Raw genomic sequence first — 8,130 nt, 5'->3', positions numbered from 1 at the left:
CGTTGACATGCTCTTCCCTTTTTGTTTTGCTGGTAATTGACTATCTCTCGGATTTCTCTGAAAACAAATTTGTAGAACAAAATTTATCTACAAAATCTGAAGCTACATTGATCGGCTATATCAAAAATAGGAGCATTATTTAACTAATATATGGTGGAATTTGTTTACATTAAATTTATCGAATACTCCCCAATAAGCAATGAAACATTTGAAGAGCTGTCTTATTCTGTGGTCAAAATACATGGAATATTTAACAGGATCTGACCTAATTAGTTCGTACCGTTTTTGGGTGCTAAAAGACATTGACCCTTCTTCGGGAATATTTCTTCCTTCTGCAATTTTTACCAATATGACGAGCAATTCTGGCCATTGCGATTCAGCTGCAGACAGCGTTATAAAGAATTTTGGAATGCCAATTTGTCTGATCATAGCCAAGACTTTGTTCTTCTCTGCTTCCTAATGTGCTGGAGAAGATCGCACGCCTGTGATATTCTTCTTCGTGCTAAACTATACTTTGTATGAATCGGCCGTTGAGAGCATATTTTGCAGTATAATTGCAGCTCCTCTTTTTTCTTCCTCAAACAAGTAGAAATGCTGTTTTTGATGACCTTTACCAGGAACTATTTCAATATTTTGAATTTAGACATTTTCGACGCGATAATAGACATCGACCTTCGGAATTAGCAATAAATGGCACTTGATCAGTAGGGCACATATTGGCCAACCATTCAGGAGAAATATAAATCTCATATTTCCTATACAATTCGGTTTCAATAAGATATCTCGCTGCTTCGAAAATTGTACCTGGCCGAATCGTTTCCAACATAAAATACTGTGTGTAAGACATTCTTCGCTTCAAATCAACCTGGACAACTTCAGTTTGGTCGGCCATTGTTGGAAGGACAGGGGGACATTCACTACTGCACTCCTTACAGCACTCTGACGATTATAACCCAACGAAACTATTCTCATAAAGAGAATTCGTGGTGCAACAAACCGTGCAGTTCACTGGAATAGCTGGAAAATGTAGACCTTCTAAGAGACACATGGACGGAACTTTCCCCGCATTGATTATTTTGTGGAATATGTTGCAGAATTTATATATATCTTTGTCAGATGTCGGAATTTTTTCTTGATCTGTGCCTCAAAGTATTTTGAACTTGCAGTTGCAGCTTGACTCTGGCGACAAATTTCTCCTCCTTGCTGAACTTCTCAGAGCTTGTCTTATGTTATATTTTCTCTGTTTGTTGGATCCATACGATGAATAAGGACGCGGCAATTTCTCATCATGTTTTCTGCTTTTTGTATTTGCATAACAGATTTTCTATTTCTGTTCTCCGAATAGAATGGGCCAAAGTTTCCCTCTAGTTGTTAGAATGTTGAATCCATTATCCGATCAGATCGAGCCACGGTATCCCTCTCTTGCTCTCCTCCCGAAATATCCTTTCCATCCGATGGATAGATTGTGCAAGTGTATTCCTCTCTTGATCTTCTGCGCGATACGTCGGATCCATTCTCCGAACACAGCGTGCTACAGTATCCTCTATTGCTACAGTATCCTTGTTGCTAATTCTTGAGAGTTTCTCAGCCGATCGTCATTTAAATTGCTTTCACGGGAACTGTGAAGATACTGCCTCATAATTCATTGAAGTGTAGTGCTGATTATTTACGAAGTTTAGGTATAATTATTGGTTCTCGAATAAACGATATACTATTTCATCAGTTTTAAATATTTTTAGAAAGTTTTTCAGTTATTATTTTCTTTATTTTTGGCTTCTGTATTGTTTTACGATTCGTTTTGAACTGATTTGCTTACATTGAGTAGGTTTATTACATTCACAAATACTTACAGAACGGAATCAAGCGAACGGAGACAATAAAAATCCTTACCGTACTACCTGTAGTGAAAAACTAAAATCTATTACACCAAATTTGTGACATAAGGAATTACAACTTTTATAAAAAAAACTGTAGAATAAAACAATTCACTTAGAATGTGTGCAGATTGTGACTGAACTTATTATGATACTGACATTCAGGAGGTACCGTTATATAGGGACTATATCAAATTGTGAACCAGTTTCAAACTACTTCCCAAGCTGAAACGGAAATTCTATAATTCCACTTATTTTGTTAGGAAAATCTTTTATAAATCGTAAATTAGGAGTCACCGTCATATGTGGGCTATACATTATAAAAAAGCCCATCCGCTGAGAGTCAACTTACAGCTAATTTGGTTGAAAATTAAGATAAACATACCGAAAATCAGTAGAAAATTAAATACCCCTTCCTTGCATGGTGGAGGGTATACGTAAATATATCAGGATTTAATATTGAAACGAGTTCGATAATAAAGTGCATATGTCAGGAAATCGGTTGGAGAACGCAGTTTAAGTTCTCAAATCCTATAAAGTGGGTGGTACTGTGGACCTATAAGGTCATGAAAAAATGCGGCTACATTGATCCAAATTCCGAACATCTGTCGTTATCGTAATATGTAAGCTACATGAAACCGTGGATCAATATAGACAATGTTCTGTCACTGGCGGTGAAATCCATTACTAACAACAAATATCAAATTTTAAACAGATCTGGTGGAATACGTCTCGATAATCGTAAAAATATCGAATATCCTAAATACCGTTCTATGTATAGGGAATATGAGAAAACGTGGACCCATATAGAAAACGCTCGACCATCGGAGCTAGAACCCATTACCAACTCTAATTACCAAATTTAAAATAAATCCGTTTGGAAGGGAAGCTACATGAAAACGTGGACCATACCCTACTCAACTCAACCACTGAAGTAAGAGCCTGTTACAAACTCTTAATATAAAATATGGGATAATTCAATATTAAATATGGGATAGTCCAATAATGTGAAAATACGAAAATTTGGGAGCTACCGTTATGTGGGGGCTATACGAAAACGTGGAGCAATATATCTTATATATCAATACCAACTGTCCTAGAGACAAAACAAATTTTTTTTGCCAAATTTTGTCTTATAATGTGGGCTGTATCGTGATTTCAACAGACATATGGACATCGTTAAATCGACTTAGAATTTTATGCTGATCATGTACATTTACTTTATGGGGTATTCGACTAATATTTAAAGATGCTACAAACGGAATGACATTGTTAATATACCCTCCGTTTTAAGGTGAATGGTATAAAAAAGAATTATTTGGACAGACTGAAAAGAAATATGCAGTGCTGTTCAGAAGGAAGACCATGAAACTTTCAGATGCCGTAGGAGAAGAGATTTCGGTCATGAGTAAATTTGCTCTAGAAAATAGAAAGTCTTTTTGGGAAAAACAATTCGACGATATCAACCAGATGCATTTGGAATAAACCAATGAACATAGAATGAAAAAGGTGGATGACGAATTAGAAGAGATGGAATATACGTAATGTCATCGAAAAGATAAGTGATCTAAACGAAACTACTCAAACAGTGGAATTAAAAAGGATACATATTCCATTCTTAGATGGAAAAGAAAAATGGTCGATGAAAACGCTCTGTTGTCGGAGGCACAAAAGCTACACTATTTCAAAACTAACCTGCGAGGAGAGGCTTTTCGTTTGGTGCAGTATTTGCAAGTTACGATCGCAAATTATAGGGCGTCTTGGAAATTATTAGAGAAACGGTATGATAATAAAAGAATATTATTCACGAAAGTGATGAAGAAATTTTTCGATCATGCAAATATAAAGAGTCAATAAGCAAAAAGACTCCGAAAGTTATAAGAAAGCGTGAATGAAAGTATCCACACATTAAAAACAATGGAGATACCGCTAGATCATGCAGAATTATAATAAGAAAGCTGGTTAAGGAAGGGCTCATACAATATGAGCAATAGAAGAATATGAGCACAGCAATATCAAGCGTTGGAGGCTTCAGCGGGCAGAAAACAGTTCGTTCATTGTAGGTTTAACAAGCACATGGGTCATGACATTGTAACTTGTAAAAAAATTGCGACACAAACATCAAACGAAAGTTGCAATTGGGTGCCTTAATTGTGCCCTAATTGTCTGAAGCACTGGAAAGAACATCGATGCCTCAACGTTAGTAAATGCCACAAATGTGGATTGTATCGTAATACGCTAATCCATCGGGATTAACAACACCATTGCAATGACAACCAACATATTAACATATATTCATCTCTCTAAGAGCCGTGATAGATCAAGGACCACATGTTACATCTGTATCCATCATATCTGTAAATAGGGCGGACCCTTTTCCACAAATATTGGAAGGTTTGTCACAACTAGTCGATTGTGGCACAGAACTCAAAGTAAGGATGGATTCTATGGGGGACAATACAAATGAAGCTTGCAACAATAAAATAAGGCCTGATGTTACAACAACAATTGTGTTTTTTTTTTGGAAACTGAAGAGATAGAAACTTTATGAAGAAACCACACGACTATACCTTTCTGGAAGATTTGTAGTACGTTAACATTACATACATGACAAACATCTGAGAGAATCATACAAAAGAAAAATGTTTAGGCAAATAAAAATTGGTGAGGAAGACCTGGAATATCAATATGTACTTTGGAGAAACAGCAAGACCGAGTCAGTACAACAATATAAACTAACAAAAGTTACATATGGCACCTCGTCAGCACCCTTCTTGGCTGTAAAATCACTTAGATGTAAAAATCAAAAGATTGCTGAAAAATTAAAGAATATTTCCAAGGAAAAATCAAATAACGCAGGAACTAGTGGCATACTGGTTCCATTAAAGGAAACGGATCGCAAATAACTCGGAGATTTTGGGTGCGGTGAGCAGAAGAGAGGACTACGATGTATAGCATATACAATAAGATGAGTCTCTGAAAACATTAGGGTGATAGTGGAACCCAACCCATGGATTGTTTCACCTTCAATATGCAAATATGGGATGAAAAAAAAAAATACTATGCGAGTGCGTTGCCGAGTTTGGCAAAGACTTTCGATTCGTAGGGTTGGCTAACTTCAGTTACAATAACAGCTAAGTTTAAGCATTTATGGAAGCAGCAACTGGAATGGGACTCACCATTGAACGAACGTTTAGGCAGTGAGTGAAAGCACTGAAATCTGTGAAAATACCAAGATGTTATCAAATAACACCATCCAGTGGAGTACAATTTCATGGATTTGCGGATGCATCGTATGTATTTGAAGGTGGATTGAAAAATGACAATGGTGGCAACAAAATACAAAGTGAATCCGAAAAAATGCACATCCCCTAGCAAAGCTACTGCAAAAGATAAGTCTTGAGATCGGAGAAACACAAAAAACCAAAGACAAATTTGTAAGAAACAGAGTGGTGGATATTTGGGAATGCAGCAGACTTAGAATCAATAGGTGTTTTCCCCGAGAAAAAAAATGGAAATGAATAGCCAAAAATCCAGCCTAAATCGTAGCTAAGAGAAAATCTGTGGTTAATTATAGCATTTGTAAAGAATGATTAAAGTTTACAAAATTAAAAAAATATATATTGTTACGAATATAACTTTAGATTTAAGTTAATTTAGATGAATTCCGTTAATTTAAGAATTTGAATTGTAACGTAAATTTCTACTACGCAGTTTATTTGAATAACTTCACAACAACAACTACTGTATAGATTTTTCTACATCCTTCCATTTCCTCTTTCATTTTCTATTTTGTTGCTGACGTACAATTCTTGTTAAACGTCATCATTGATGATCGCTTAATTCCTCTTTCTTTGTTCCCCCTCGCCTGTGTATGTGTTGTTGTTATTGTTCACTCAATGTAAGTTTGTATGTGTTGTTGTTATTGTTCACTCAATGTAAGTTTGTATGTGTTCGTTGCATTGGTAGATTGTTCGTAATCTAGGCGTTACCAGATCGTCTAGAAACTTCTGTAGCGACAGGCGAGGCTCATATAAATAGGGGAAATGGAAAGGCAGTCAGTCAGTTGTGAATCAGATCGCGAATTGAAACCGTCGAGTAAAGTAAAGTGCAAAGTAAAGTTGTGTGAATAAAATCATTGTAATAATCGTAATCCGAAAGAACCCGCGTTTTATTTGGTACGAGCTGTATTGGGAAATAAAACAACGTCTACACGGGATTAAGTAAAATCCAAGAACGTAACAATATATAAAAGTCGTGGCATTCATACTGCGATTTATTAAAGGAATTAAAGGATCGAATTAGAGGAAGCAGAAATTACAATAATAATGCCGGCTTGAATGGCCGACTGAAATGAGTCATTTAAAGACGGCAGGCGCAGTGGATCATACAATTAAAATGTTTTAATTGTACCGGCGGTTAGACAAATTTGGAGTTATGCAAGTATTGCCGTAATATTAGGGTTTATACAACGTGGGCGTACATAGGCATTGTTTGTCATAAGCCATTACCATATTCAAATTCGAAATTTTGAAATAAACGGTGAATAATGTAGCTAAAATCATCAAAATATCGTATAGTGCGAAGACCTGGACCTGCATAGACAATTTTCTGTCACAGGCTGTAGCTTCCATTACGAACTTCAAATACCACATCTCAAACAATTTCGGTGGGTATTGTACCTAAAATCGTCAAAATACCGAATATAGGGATGTACGGATATATGGGGCATATACGAAGACCTGGACCAGCATAGACAAATTTCTATCACAGACTGTAGTTCCTATAACGAACTCTAAATATGTAATTTGAAACAATTCTGGTGAATAATGACGCTAAAATCATGAAAATACCGAATATTGGGAGGTTCCGTCATATGGGGGCTATACGAAGACGTGGACCTGCACAAAAAGTTTTCTGTCTTAGAGTGTAGTATCCATTTCGAACTTCAAATACCAAATTTGAAACAATTCCGGTGAATAATGTCGCTAAAATCATCAAAATACCGAATATAATATAATTTTCTGTCTTATGCAGGTTTCGTCTGCATAGGGACGAAGCTTACCACTGAAGTATCTTTGGCGGCTCTTAGACGATTCTTTGCAAAAAGAGGTGGATCGAGCGATTTATATTCGGATAACGAAACAAATTTCGTTTAAGCAGCTAGGCAGTTGGACACAGAATATATAGAAGTCTTAAAAACCTCTAAGTTAACGTCAATTTTGGAAAATGAACTAATTAAATGACATTTTATTCCCCTGAGAGCTACTCACTTCGGAGGAATATAGGAAGCGGCAGTCAAATTGATGAAATACCATTTAAAAATCGTTGGCGACATGAAATATTAAACTCGAGGTCATTACTACAGTTAGATAGTAGCCCGGAAGACATTGATACTTTTACACCAGGCAATTCTATAATTGGACGAACATTATTAGAGGCTCCGGCAAGAATCGAGGAAGCAAGCAAAACATGCTTTAACAGATAGAAAATACTGCTTGGAATAAAAAATCATTTCTGGAGAAAATGGAAGGATGAATATTTGACGACCTTGCAAAATCGTACGAAATGGAGGAAGAGGGATAGAAATCTGGAAGTGGGTTAAGTAGTGATAATTAAAAATGAAGAGACGCATCCAGCTCGTTTGCCATTGGCGAAGTGACAGATGTACAACCGGGGGAGGATGGGATTGTAAGAGTGGCAACGGCGAAAACACAAAACGGAGAATTACAGAGACCAATAAATAAATTATGCCCATTAGAGAGCACAACAAAACGGTTACCGAAGCTAATACGAAATACTGTAATGATTCTGACCATGATAATGTATCTCTGATTGATAATGTCTAATTACTGAAAATGATACCGTACCGTTTTTGCTTGCTAAAAACATTGCCTCTTCTTCGGAAATATTTCTTCCTTCTGCAATTTTCACCAATACGACGAGCAATTCTAGCTATTGCGATTCAGTTGCAGACAGCGTTATAAAGAAGGTTGGAATACCAAATTTTCTGATCATAGCAATTTTCATCAATATGACGAGCAATTCTAGCTATTGCGATTTAGTTGCAGACAGCATTATAAAGAAAGTTGGAATACCAAATTTTCTGATCATAGCCAAGACTTTCTTCCCCTCTGCCTCCCAATGTGCTGGAGAAAATCTCACGCCTGTGATATCCTTCTTCGTGCTCCACTATATTTTGTATGAATCGGTCGTTGAGAGCATCAGTTGCAGTATAATTGTAACACCCAATTTT

This window comes from Musca domestica, unplaced genomic scaffold (assembly GCF_030504385.1).
Source record: "Musca domestica strain aabys unplaced genomic scaffold, Musca_domestica.polishedcontigs.V.1.1 9, whole genome shotgun sequence".
Lineage (NCBI taxonomy): Eukaryota > Metazoa > Arthropoda > Insecta > Diptera > Muscidae > Musca > Musca domestica.
Note: the sequence above shows the minus strand (reverse complement) of the source record.